Genomic DNA, 12,842 nt, shown 5'->3' with positions numbered 1-12,842 from the left:
CAATCCCTGAGGAAATTTGTTGTAGCGGATTGTAGAACCCTCCCAACTTTCATCCAAAGTATTTGACCAGTTTGATTATTGGCCAGGTTCAACAACAACAACAACAGCAACAACAACTAGTACTTATATAGCAACTTTAACATCCCATGATGCTTCACAGGAGTATTATCAGATATAATTTGACCCCGAGCCACATAAGGAGATATTAGGGGCAGGTGACCAAAAGCTGGGTCAGAGAGAGGCGGAGAGGTTTAGGGAGGGAGTTCCAGAGCTTGGGGCCCAGGCAGCTGAAGGCACGGCCACCGATGGTGGAGCGATTATAATCAGGGATGGTCAGGAGGGCAGAATTAGAGGAGCACAGACATCTCGGGGGGTTGTGGGGCTGGAGGAGGTTACAGAGATAGGGAGGGGGTGAGGGACTGGAGGGGGTTACAGAGATAGGGAGGGGTGTAGGGGCTGGAGGAGTTTACATAGATAGGGAGGGGTGTAGAGCTGGAGGAGGTTACATAGATAGGGAGGGGGGTGAGGGGCTGGAGGGGGTTACAGAGATAGGGAGGAGTGTCGGGGCTGGAGGAGGTTACAGAGATAGGGAGGAGTGTATGGGCTGGAGCAGGTTACAGAGATAGGGAGGAGTGTAGGGGTTGGAGGAGGTTACAGAGATAGGGAGGGGTGAGGGGCTGGAGGGGGTTACAGAGATAAGGAGGGATGTAGGGCTGGAGGAGATTACAGCAATAGGGAGGGGCATAGGGGCTGGAGGAGGTTACAGAGATAGGGAGGGGTGTAGGGGCTGGTGGAGGTTACAGAGATAGGGAGGGGCATAGGGGCTGGAGGAAGTTACAGAGATAGGGAGGGGTGCAGGGGCTGGAGGAGGTTACGGAGATAGGGAGGGGGCGAGGGCCATGGAGGGATTTGTAAGCAAGGATGAGAATTTTGAAATCTAGGCGTTGCTTAACCGGGAGCCAATGTAGGGCAGCGAGCACAGGGGGTGATGGGTGAGCGGGACTCAGTGCGAGTTAGGACACGGGGCAGTGAGCACAGGGGTGATGGGTGAGCGGGACTCAGTGCGAGTTAGGACACGGGGCAGCGAGCACAGGGGGTGATGGGTGAGCAGGACTCGGTGCGAGTTAGGACACGGGGGCAGTGAGCACAGGGGGTGATGGGTGAGCGGGACTCGGTGCGAGTTAGGACACGGGGCAGTGAGCACAGGGGGTGATGGGTGAGCGGGACTCGGTGAGAGTTAGGACACGGGGCAGCGAGCACAGGGGGTGATGGGTGAGCGGGACTCGGTGAGAGTTAGGACACGGGGCAGCGAGCACAGGGGGTGATGGGTGAGCGGGACTCGGTGAGAGTTAGGACACGGGGCAGCCGAGTTTTGGATCACCTCTAGTTTACGTTGGGTAGAATGTGGGAGGCCGGCCAGGAGTGTGTTGGTGCCCAGCTGGTGAAACGTACCCCGTGTGCCATAACTCTCGGCTCACTCCTGCTACAGGGTGACATTTCCGGGTCACTGAATCCCAGAAGGCAGTCATGAAAGAAGGACTTGCCTTTATATAGCGCCTTTCATGATCACCAGACGTCCCAAAGCGCTTTACAGCCAATGAAGTACTTTTGGAGTGCGGTCACTGTTGTATTGTGGGAAACGCGGCAGCCTATTCACGCACAGGAAGCTCCCACACACAGCGATGTGATAATGACCCGGATCATCTGTTTTAGTGATGTTGGTTGAGGGATAAATATTGGCCCCAGGACACCGGGGAGAACTCCCCCTGCTCTTCTTCCAATAGTGGCCCCAGGATCTTTTACATCCACCCGAGAGGGCAGACGGGGCCTCGGTTTAATGTCTCATCCGAAAGACTCGCCTCCGACAGTGCGGCGCTCCCTCAGTACTGCTCCTCCGACAGTGCGGCGCTCCCTCAGTACTGCCCCTCCAACAGTGCGGCACTCCCTCAGTACTGCTCCTCCAACAGTGCGACGCTCCCTCAGTACTGCCCCTCCGACAGTGCGGCACTCCCTCAGTACTGCTCCTCCGACAGTGCGGCGCTCCCTCAGCACTGCCCCTCCGACAGTGCGGCACTCCCTCAGTACTGCTCCTCCGACAGTGCGGCGCTCCCTCAGTACTGCCCCTCCGACAGCGCAATACGGCGCTCCCTCAGTACTGCTCCTCCGACAGTGCGGCGCTCCCTCAGTACTGCCCCTCCGACAGTGCGGCGCTCCCTCAGTACTGCTCCTCCGACAGTGCGGCGCTCCCTCAGTACTGCTCCTCCGACAGTGCGGTGCTCCCTCAGTACTGCCCCTCCGACAGTACGGCGCTCCCTCAGTACTGCCCCTCCAACAGTGCGGCACTCCCTCAGTACTGCTCCTCCAACAGTGCAGCACTCCCTCAGTACTGCTCCTCCGACAGTGCGGCGCTCCCTCAGCACTGCCCCTCCGACAGCGCAATACGGCGCTCCCTCAGTACTGCTCCTCCGACAGTGCGGCGCTCCCTCAGTACTGCCCCTCCGACAGTGCGGCGCTCCCTCAGTACTGCTCCTCCGACAGTGCGGCGCTCCCTCAGTACTGCTCCTCCGACAGTGCGGTGCTCCCTCAGTACTGCCCCTCCAACAGTACGGCGCTCCCTCAGTACTGCCCCTCCAACAGTGCGGCACTCCCTCAGTACTGCTCCTCCAACAGTGCGGCACTCCCTCAGTACTGCTCCTCCGACAGTGCGGCGCTCCCTCAGCACTGCCCCTCCGACAGCGCAATACGGCGCTCCCTCAGTACTGCTCCTCCGACAGTGCGGCGCTCCCTCAGTACTGCCCCTCCGACAGTGCACCACTCCCTCAGTACTGCCCCTCCGACAGTGCGGCGCTCCCTCAGTACTGCCCCTCCGACAGTGCGGCGCTCCCTCAGTACTGCCCCTCCGACAGTGCGGCGCTCCCTCAGTACTGCCCCTCCGACAGTGCGGCACTCCCTCAGTACTGCCCCTCCGACAGTGCGGCGCTCCCTCAGTACTGCCCCTCCGACAGTGCGGCACTCCCTCAGTACTGCACTGGGAGTGTTGGTCTGGATTATGGGCTCACGTCTCTGAAGTGGGACTTGATAAAAAATTGGAGGAAGCATTATTGACTACCACAGGTTGAGGCGAATAGTATCGATGCATTTAAGGGGAGGCTGGATAAACACATGAGGGAGAAAGGAATAGAGGGATATGGGGATGGGGTGAGATGAAGAAGGGTGGGAGGAGGTTTGTTCGGTATCGACCAAATGTGTTGTAATCGTTAACTAAAACCAGCAGCCCATTTCTTGCCAGTGCTGTCTGTCCGGACCAAGATATTTCACTCTGATCGCTGTATTAATTTGCCTCAGCTCCGATAGATCCACAGTTGATGTCTACACTGGTCAGTCTGTTACAGGCTCTGGGCTGCTTCTGCTTCCGTAACAAACGGGATTTTTAAGTGATAATGAGAACAGAAAATGCTGGAAACACTCAGCGGGTCAGGCAGCATCTGTGGAGAGAGAAACCGAGTTAACGTCTCGGGTCGACGACCCTTCGACAGAACTGGCGAATGTTCGAAGTGAACGGATTCTGATGGAGCGCTGAAAGGGGGAGGGGAGGGAAGGACAAAAGGGAAGGTCGGTAATGGGGGGAAGACAGCAGAGATTCGAGAGACAAAAGGGAAGGTCGCTGATGGGGGGGAAGACTGCAGAGATTCGAGAGACAAAAGGGAAGGTCGGTAATGGGGGGGAAGACAGCAGAGATTCGAGAGACAAAAGGGAAGGTCGCTGATGGGGGGGAAGACTGCAGAGATTCGAGAGACAAAAGGGAAGGTCGGTAATGGGGGGGAAGACAGCAGAGATTCGAGAGACAAAAGGGAAGGTCGGTAATGGGGGGAGAAGACAGCAGAGATTTGAGAGACAAAAGGGAAGGTCGCTGATGGGGGGGAAGACTGCAGAGATTCGAGAGACAAAAGGGAAGGTCGGTAATGAGGGGTAAGACAGCAGAGATTCGAGAGACAAAAGGGAAGGTCGCTGATGGGGGGGAAGACTGCAGAGATTCGAGAGACAAAAGGGAAGGTCGGTAATGGGGGGGAAGACAGCAGAGATTCGAGAGACAAAAGGGAAGGTCGCTGATGGGGGGGAAGACTGCAGAGATTCGAGAGACAAAAGGGAAGGTCGGTAATGGGGGGGAGGGAAGACAGCAGAGATTCGAGAGACAAAAGGGAAGGTCGGTGATGGGGGGAGGGAAGACAGCAGAGATTCGAGAGACAAAAGGGAAGGTCGGTGATGGGGGGGAAGGCAGCAGAGATTCGAGAGACCAAAGGGATGATGGGCCGAATTGAAATGGTAATGACCGAGGTTAGAAAAACATGATTCTGGATAGGGTGTGAATGGCGAAGTAATTACCAGGGAGACGAAGAGGGAGATAAAATACACAAGATCGGGGGGGGGGGGCGTGGTTTAAGAAAAGGGGGAAAGGGAGAAAAATAGGGGCAAGGGTTATGGTCTGAAATTGTTGAACTCGATGTTGAGTCCAGAACATCATCAGAGGCAGTCCCTCGGAATCGAGGAAGACTTGCCTCCACTCTTAAAGTGAGTTCTCAGGTGGCTGAACAGCCCAATCCGAGAGCCACAGACCCTGTCACAGGTGGGACAGACAGTGGTTGAGGGAAGGGGAGGGTGGGACTGGTTTGCCGCATGCTCCTTCCGCTGCCTGCGCTTGGTTTCTGCACGCTCTCGGCGACGAGACTCGAGGTGCTCAGCGCCTTCCCGGATGCACTTCCTCCACTTAGAGCGGACTGGTCTTTGGGCCAGGGACTCCCAGGTGTCGGTGGGGATGTTGCACTTTATCAGTACTTCTGCCTTAGTGAAAGATGAGGTGCTGTTCCTGGAGCTTGCGTTGAGCTTCGTTGGAACAGTGCAGGAGGCCAAGGACGGAGGGGTCAGAGTGTGAGTGGGGGCGGGGAATTAAAGTGACAGGCGGCTGGAAGCTCGGGGTTTTTTTTGATGTGGCCCGCTGATCACCCTGGCTCACGGCCTCCATCAAGAAGGGCCCGTGTTCTGCCCTTTTTGTTTGCGTGTGTTTCTGGCCCGATATTATCTCCCTGTGTAGACTCTGCGGGAGAGGGTCTGTTACTTAATCTCTCCTGGCCTTCCAGCCGATCACAGACCTTCCCCTTTTGTTCTTTCCTCCCCTCCCACTTTCAGTGTTTCTTAAGAAAGCGTTCCTTTCAAACATTTGCCAGTTCTGGCAAAGGGCCATCGACCCGAAATGTTACAACCTTATAGTCCCACAATCCGGCACAGCCGGCCTCTCCCTCCTTCCCAAGACTCGCAAGCCATCATCATCGGCGCTCCCTCGAACAGAGCGAGGTCTTGGTCCAGGGTTGAACCAGGACGACTGGAGAACAGCTCTGCTACACGGGCCTAGTGCGCACACACATCGCAGTGTGGGCTGGGCCCGTGCTGCCCCTGGGCCCCTGGCCTCTTCTGGGCCCCGTACCCCCATTCGCCGCTCCTCCGCCCACAGTGTTCCAGGACCCGGCGCTCCAGCTCAATTTATAGCCCCGGCCTGCGTGGTCTGCTGTGTGGGCTGCCCCGGTAGACCCATCGTTTCAGCCTCTTCTTGCCCCGCGGAGCTTACTCCCTCCTATCCCAGCTCTATTCTTTTCCTCCCCGACATCCGCGACTCCTCCGACGCCCTCCGTCACTCGAACACGTTCCAGCTTCCCGGCCCCAAACGTCTCCTGCTCACCGTGCGTTGTGGATCTGCAAAGCATGCACTCCCATGTTCCGCCACCAGGGAGCGCATCCCCTGAAGTCCCAAGGGATCCCAGCATCCCTTGGGAGCACTGTACATAAGCCGGCCCCTAAGGCCTGTCACTCACTCTGGAGTGTCTTAATAAAGACTGAGGTCACTGTTACTTTAACCTCCCTGTGTGCAGCCTCATCTGTGTTAGGAACACAACAACTGGCGACGAGTACACAAATCCAAAGCAAAGATGCAGCAGACTGTGGGCACCTTGGAGAAGTTCTCGGAGGGTGAGGACTGGGAAGCCTATGTCGAACGGCTAGACCAGTACTTTGTAGCCAACGAACTGGACGGAGAAGGAAGCGCTGCAAAAAGGAGAGCGGTCCTCCTCACGGTCTGCGGGGCACCGACCTACAGCCTCATGAAGAATCTTCTGGCTCCGGTGAAACCCACAGATAAGTCGTATGAGGAGCTGTGTACACTGGTTCAGGAGCATTTTAACCCGAGGGAGAGCGTGTTGATGGCGAGGTATCGGTTCTACACGTGCCAGCGATCTGAAGGTCAGGAAGTGGCGAGCTATGTCGCCGAGCTAAGGCGACTTGCAGGACAATGTGAGTTTGATGGCGACCTGGAGCAAATGCTCAGAGACTTTTGTACTGGGCATTGGTGACAAGACCATCCTACGAAAACTTTTGACTGTAGAGACACCGACCCTCAGTAAGGCCATTGCGATAGCACAGGCGTTTATGTCCACCAGTGATAACACCAAACAAATCTCTCAGCGCACAAGTGCAAGCAATGTTCATAAAGTAACTGGAACTGTGTTTGCGAGCAGAAATGTACAGGGCAGAACCCACGAGTCTGCAACTGCCAGCAGGCCTCAGGTGACCCGGATGACTCAGAGTCCGCAGCAAAGAATGAATGCAAGGCAATTCACACCTTGTTGGCGTTGTGGAGGCCTCCATTCAGCCTATTTATGCCGCTTCAAAGGGTATGTTTGCAAGAGCTGTGGAACAATGGGGCACCTCCAACGAGCTTGCAGACGAGCTGCAAGCTCTGCAAAACCTGCTAACCACCACATGGCAGAGGAAGATCGGTCCATGGTGGATCAAAGCAATTTCGAGTCTCAGAGAGAGGAGGCAGATGCTGAAGTACACAGGGTGCACACATTTTTGACGAAATGTCCACCTATAATGCTAAACGTAAAATTGAATGGCTTACCCGTAGCCATGGAACTGGACACTGGCGCTAGCCAATCCATCATGAGTAAAAAGATGTTTGAGAGACTGTGGTGCAACAAGGCACTCAGACCAGCCCTGAGCCCCATCCACACGAAACTGAGAACGTACACCAAAGAGCTCATCGCTGTCCTGGGCAGCGCCATGGTCAAGGTCACCTACGAGGGCACGGTGCATGAACTGCCACTCTGGCTTGTCCCGGGCGATGGCCCCACACTGCTTGGAAGGAGCTGGCTGGGCAAAATCCGCTGGAACTGGGATGAGATCCAAGCGCTATCACATGTCGATGAGGCCTCATGTACCCAGGCTCTTAACAAATTTCCTTCCCTTTTTGAGCCAGGCATTGGAAACTTTTCCGGGGCGAAGGTGCGGATCCACTTGGTTCCAGAGGCACGATCCATTCACCACATAGTGCGAGTGCCCACCTTTGTAAGCGGGCTGAGGCATTAGTATTTGTATTAGTATTATGGAGAACCTACTCAAGTCGGTACCACGCACAGTGGTTTTTCAGGACGACATATTGGTCACGGGTCGGGACACCGTCGAGCACCTACAAAACCTGGAGGAGGTCCTCCAGCGACTGGATCGCGTAGGGCTGCGGCTGAAGAGGTCGAAATGCGTCTTCATGGCAACAGAAGTGGAGTTTTTGGGGAGAAAGATCGTGGCGGACGGCATTCGGCCCACAGACGCCAAGACAGAGGCTATCAGGAACGCGCCCAGGCCACAGAACGTCACGGAGCTGCGGTCGTTCCTGGGACTCCTCAACTATTTTGGTAACTTCCTACCGGGGTTAAGCACCCTCTTAGAGCCCCTACATGTGTTATTGTGTAAAGGTGAGAACTGGGTATGGGGAAAAAAAACAAGTAATTGCTTTTGAGAAAGCCAGAAACATTTTATGCTCCAACAAGCTGCTTGTATTGTATAACCCGTGTAAAAGACTTGTGCTAACATGTGATGCATTGTCGTACGGAGTCGGGTGTGTATTACAACAAGCTAACGTGTGGGGAAGTTGCAACCTGTCGCCTATGCCTCCAGGAGCTTGTCTTAGGCCGAGAGGGCCTACAGCATGATTGAGAAAGAGGCATTAGCGTGTGTGTTCGGGGTAAAGAAAATGCATCAGTACCTGTTTGGCCTCAAATTTGAGCTGGAAACCGATCACAAGCCCCTCATATCCCTGTTCGCTGAAAACAAGGGGATAAATACTAATGCCTCAGCCCGCATACAAAGGTGGGCACTCGCGCTATCGGCGTATAACTATACCATCCGCCACAGGCCTGGCACCGAGAACTGTGCGGATGCTCTCAGTCGGCTACCATTGCCCACCACGGGGGTGGAAATGGCGCAGCCTGCAAACTTGTTGATGGTGGCGCAGCCCGCAGACTTGTTGATGGTCATGGAAGCATTTGAAAATGATAAATCACATGTCACGGCCTGCCAGATTAGGACTTGGACCAGCCGAGATCCTCTGCTGTCCCTAGTAAAAAACTGTGTACTGCATGGGAGCTGGGCCAGCATCCCCGTTGAAATACAAGAGCTAATCAAGCCGTTCCAGCGGTGAAAGGACGAGCTGTACATTCAGGCAGACTGCCTGTTGTGGGGCAACCGCGTAGTGCTACCCAAAAGGGGCAGGGAGGCGTTCATCTCGGATCTCCACAGCACACACCCGGGTATAGTAATTATGAAAGCGATAGCCAGATCCCACGTGTGGTGGCCCGGTATCGACTCTGACTTAGAGTCCTGTGTACGGCAATGCAGCGTGTGTGCTCAGTTGAGCAACGCGCCCAGAGAGGCACCACTAAGTTTGTGGTCCTGACCCTCCAGACCATGGTCGAGGATCCATGTCGACTATGCGGGCCCGTTTCTCGGTAAAATGTTCCTGGTGGTGGTGGATGCTTTTTCAAAATGGATTGAATATGAAATAATGTCGGGAAGCACCGCCACCGCCACCATTGAAAGCCTGAGGGCCATGTTTGCCACCCACGGCCTGCTGACATACTGGTCAGTGACAACGGGCCATGTTTCACCAGTGCCGAATTTAAAGAATTCATGACCCACAATGGGATCAAACATGTCACCTCGGCCCAGTTTAAACCAGCCTCCAATGGGCAGGCAGAGCGGGCAGTACAAACCATCAAACAGAGCCTCAAACAAGTCACAGAAGGCTCACTCCAAACCCGCCTGTCCCGAGTACTGCTCAGCTACCGCACGAGACCCCACTCGCTCACAGGGGTGCCCCCGGCTGAGCTACTCATGAAAAGGACTTAAAACCAGACTCTCGCTGGTTCACCCCAACCTGCATGATCAGGTAGAGAGCAGGCGGCAGCAACAAAATGTAAACGATGGTCGTGCCACTGTGTCACGGGAAATTGATCTGAATGACTCTGTATATGTGCTAAACTATGGACATGGTCCCAAGTGGATCGCGGGCACGGTGATAGCTAAAGAAGGGAGTCGGGTGTTTGTAGTCAAACTAGACAATGGACACATTTGCAGAAAGCACCTGGACCAAACGAGGCTGCGGTTCACAGACTGCCCTGAACAACCCACAGCACACACCACCTTTCTCGAGCCCACAACACACACACCCAAAGGATCAACGACACCACCCCGGACCAGGAAATCGAACCCATCACGCCCAACAGCCCAGCAAGGCCAGGCTCACCCAGCAGCCCTGCAGGGCCAACAACACGCCAGCCCAGCGAGGGCACAGCCAACACACCAGAACAGACATTTGTACCGAGGCGGTCCACCAGGGAAAGAAAGGCTCCCGACCGCCTCACCTTGTAAATAGTTTTCACTTTGACTTTGGGGGGGAGTGATGTTGTGTATCTGTAAAGCATGCACTCCCATGTTCCACCACCAGGGAGCGCATCCCCTGAAATCCCGAGGGATCCCAGCATCCCTTGGGAGCACTGTATATAAGCCGGCCCCTCAGGCCTGTTCCTCACTCTGGAGTGTCTCAATAAAGACTGAGGTCACTGTTACTTTACCCTCCCTGTGTGCAGCCTCATCTGTGTTAGGAACACAACACATGGATGTCCAAACCCTCTACACCTCCATCCCCCACCAGGATGTCCTGAGGGTACTCCGCTTCTTCCTCGAGCAGAGGCCCAACCAGTCCCCATCTATCACCACTCTCCTCCACCCGGCTGAACTTGTTCTCACCGTGAGCAATTTCTCCTTTAACTCCACGCATTTCCTCCAAATTAAAGATGTTGCTGTGAGAACCCGCACGGGTCCGAGCTAGGCCTGCCTTTTCGTGGGATACGTGGAACATTCTTTGTTCCAGTCCTACTCGGGTCCCCTCCCTCACCTCTTTTCCCGGGACATTGATGACTGTGTCGGTGCTGTTTCCTGCTCTCGCCCTGAACTAGAAAACTTCATTCACTTTGCATCCAATGTCCACCCTTCCCTCTCCTTCACACGGTCCATCTCCCACTCTTCCCTTCCCTTCCTCAACTTCTCCGTCTCCATCTCTGGGTATAGGCTTTCGACCAGTATCCACTATAAGCCCACTGACTGCCACAGCTCCCTGGACTGCACTTCCTCCCACCCGGCTTGCTGAAAGGACTCCATTCCATTCTCCCAGTTTCTCCGTCTCCGTCGCATCTGCTCTGACGATGCCACCTTCCACACTGGTGCCTCTGACGTGTTTTCCTTTTTCCTCAATCGAGGATTCCCCTCCGCCCTATTTCCGTTCTATTTCCCGCACCTCTGCCCTCACCCCTTCCCCTCCCTCCCAGAACCACGACCTTTCACCTTTCACCCCACCAGCCTCCACGTTCAACGGAGCATCCTCCGCCATTTCCAGTGTGATCCCAGCACCAATCACATCTTCCCCTCCCCTCTCAGCGTTCCCAAGGGAGCGCTCCCTCCGCGACCACCCCCCTGGTCCATTCCGCAGTCACCCCCAGCGCCCCCTCCCCTTCCCACGGCACCTTTCCCGTGCAAGTCCTTTTACCTCCTCCCTTCCCACGATTCAGGGCCCCAAACACTCCTTCCACGTGAAACAGCGATTTACTTGTACTTCTTTCAATCTAGTATACTGTATTCGCTGCTCACGGGTGTGGTCTCCTCTACACTGGGGAGACCGAGCGTAGATTGGGGTGACCGCTTTGCGGAACACCTCCGTTCAGTCCGTGAGCGTGACCCCCGTGCTCCCGGTCGCCTGTCACTTTAATTCCCCTCTCCACTCGCACTCTGACCTCTCCGTCCTCGGCCTCCTGCACTGTTCCAACGAAGCTCAACGCAAGCTCCAGAAACAGCACCTCATCCTTCGTTTAGGCACTTTACAGCCTTCTGGACTCAACAACGAGTTCAACAATTGCAGACCGTAACCCCTGCCCGTATTCTGCTCCCTGCCCCCCCCACCCCCCGCCCTCGAGCTTATGTTGTTTTCCGCTTTGTCTCCAATGGCAACTGGTAATTATCCCGCCATTCACACCCTATCTCGACTAACCTTTTTCTAACTTCTGCCATTACTATCTCAAGTGGGCTCATCGTCCCTTTTGTCTCTCGCATCTCTCCTGTCGTCCACCCTATCACCGACCTTCCCTTTTGTCCTTTCCTCCCTCTCCCCCTCCCCCTCCCCCTCTCGGCGCTTGTTAAGATCCTGTTTGTGCCGCACATTCGCCAGTTCTGACGAAGGGTCATCGACCCGAAACATTAACTCTGCTTCTCCCTCCACTGATGCTGCCTGACCCGCTGAGATTTCCAGCATCTTTGGTTCTTATTTCAGATTCCAGCATCTGCGTTGTTTTGCTTTTGTGTTGGAGAGGGGGCCTATTGTTTGCGGAGCATCTCACGGAGTCCAAAGCCTTCCCAGTGTGGCGGGCTGTGAGGTGTTTAGCAGTGACTGAGGTGGGCTAACCAATTGCTTACTGCTGTCAGTCTTTAGGGAAAAAAACTCGAGTGGCTGGAGAAGGAAATAAACTCCCTTGGAGAAAGAAAGGGAAAGAGAGAAAGAAAACGAGGGCGATAAAGAGAGAGAAAGGGAGTGAAAGAGAAAGAAAATGAGAGACAGAGAAAAAAAAAGAAAAAGCGAGGGAGAGAAAGGGAGGAAAAAAAGTGAAAGAAAAAGAGGGAGAGAGAGGTGAGAAGAGAAAGAAAGAGAGGTAAAGAGAAAGTGTGAAGAGACAAAGAGAGAAAGAGGGAGAAAATAAAGAGCAAGAGATGGGGAGAAAGAAAGAAAAGAAAGAGACAGGGTGAGAGAAGAGAGAGAAAAGAAAGAGAAAAAGAGGGAAGAGGGAGAGAAAGAGATAGAGAGAAAGAGAAAGAGAGAGAGAGAAAGAGAGAAAGGAGAGAGAAAGAGAGAAAGAGAAAGGAAGAGAAAAGAGATAGGGAAAAAGAGACAGAAAGAAAGAGATAGGGAGAAGAGAGAGAAAGAAATGAGAAGAAAGAAAGAGAGAGAGAGAAAGAGATAGGGAGAAAGAAAGAAAAGAGAGGGAGAAAGAGACAGGGAGAAAGAAAAGAGAGAGGGAGTGAAAGAGAAATAGGGAGAAATAAGTGAGAGAAAGAGAAAAGAAAGAGATAGGGAGAAGAGAGAAAAAGAAAGAGAGAAGAGAGAAAGAAAAGAGAGGTCGGGAGAAAAGAAGAGAGAAAGAAATGGGAAGAAAGAGAGAGAGAGATAGGGAGAAAGAGAAATGGGAAGAAAGAGACAGATAGGGAGAAAGAGAAAGACAGGGAGAAGGAGAGAGAGCAATGGTCAGACAGGGAGAGGGAGGAGAGGACAGGCTGACAGAGGCAGTGCCCCACATACAGAGACAGGGACAGGGACACAGAGGAACCCCAATCCCAGGCAGCAGAGGAACAAAGGAGCGCTGCGGCGCGGCGCCCGCCGGGAGTTGTAGTCCGCGCCGCCCGCGCCGCCCAGCCTG

Source organism: Pristiophorus japonicus, chromosome 30 (genome assembly GCF_044704955.1).
Source record: "Pristiophorus japonicus isolate sPriJap1 chromosome 30, sPriJap1.hap1, whole genome shotgun sequence".
In the NCBI taxonomy this organism is placed as follows: domain Eukaryota; kingdom Metazoa; phylum Chordata; class Chondrichthyes; family Pristiophoridae; genus Pristiophorus; species Pristiophorus japonicus.
This window is presented reverse-complemented; position numbering follows the sequence as displayed.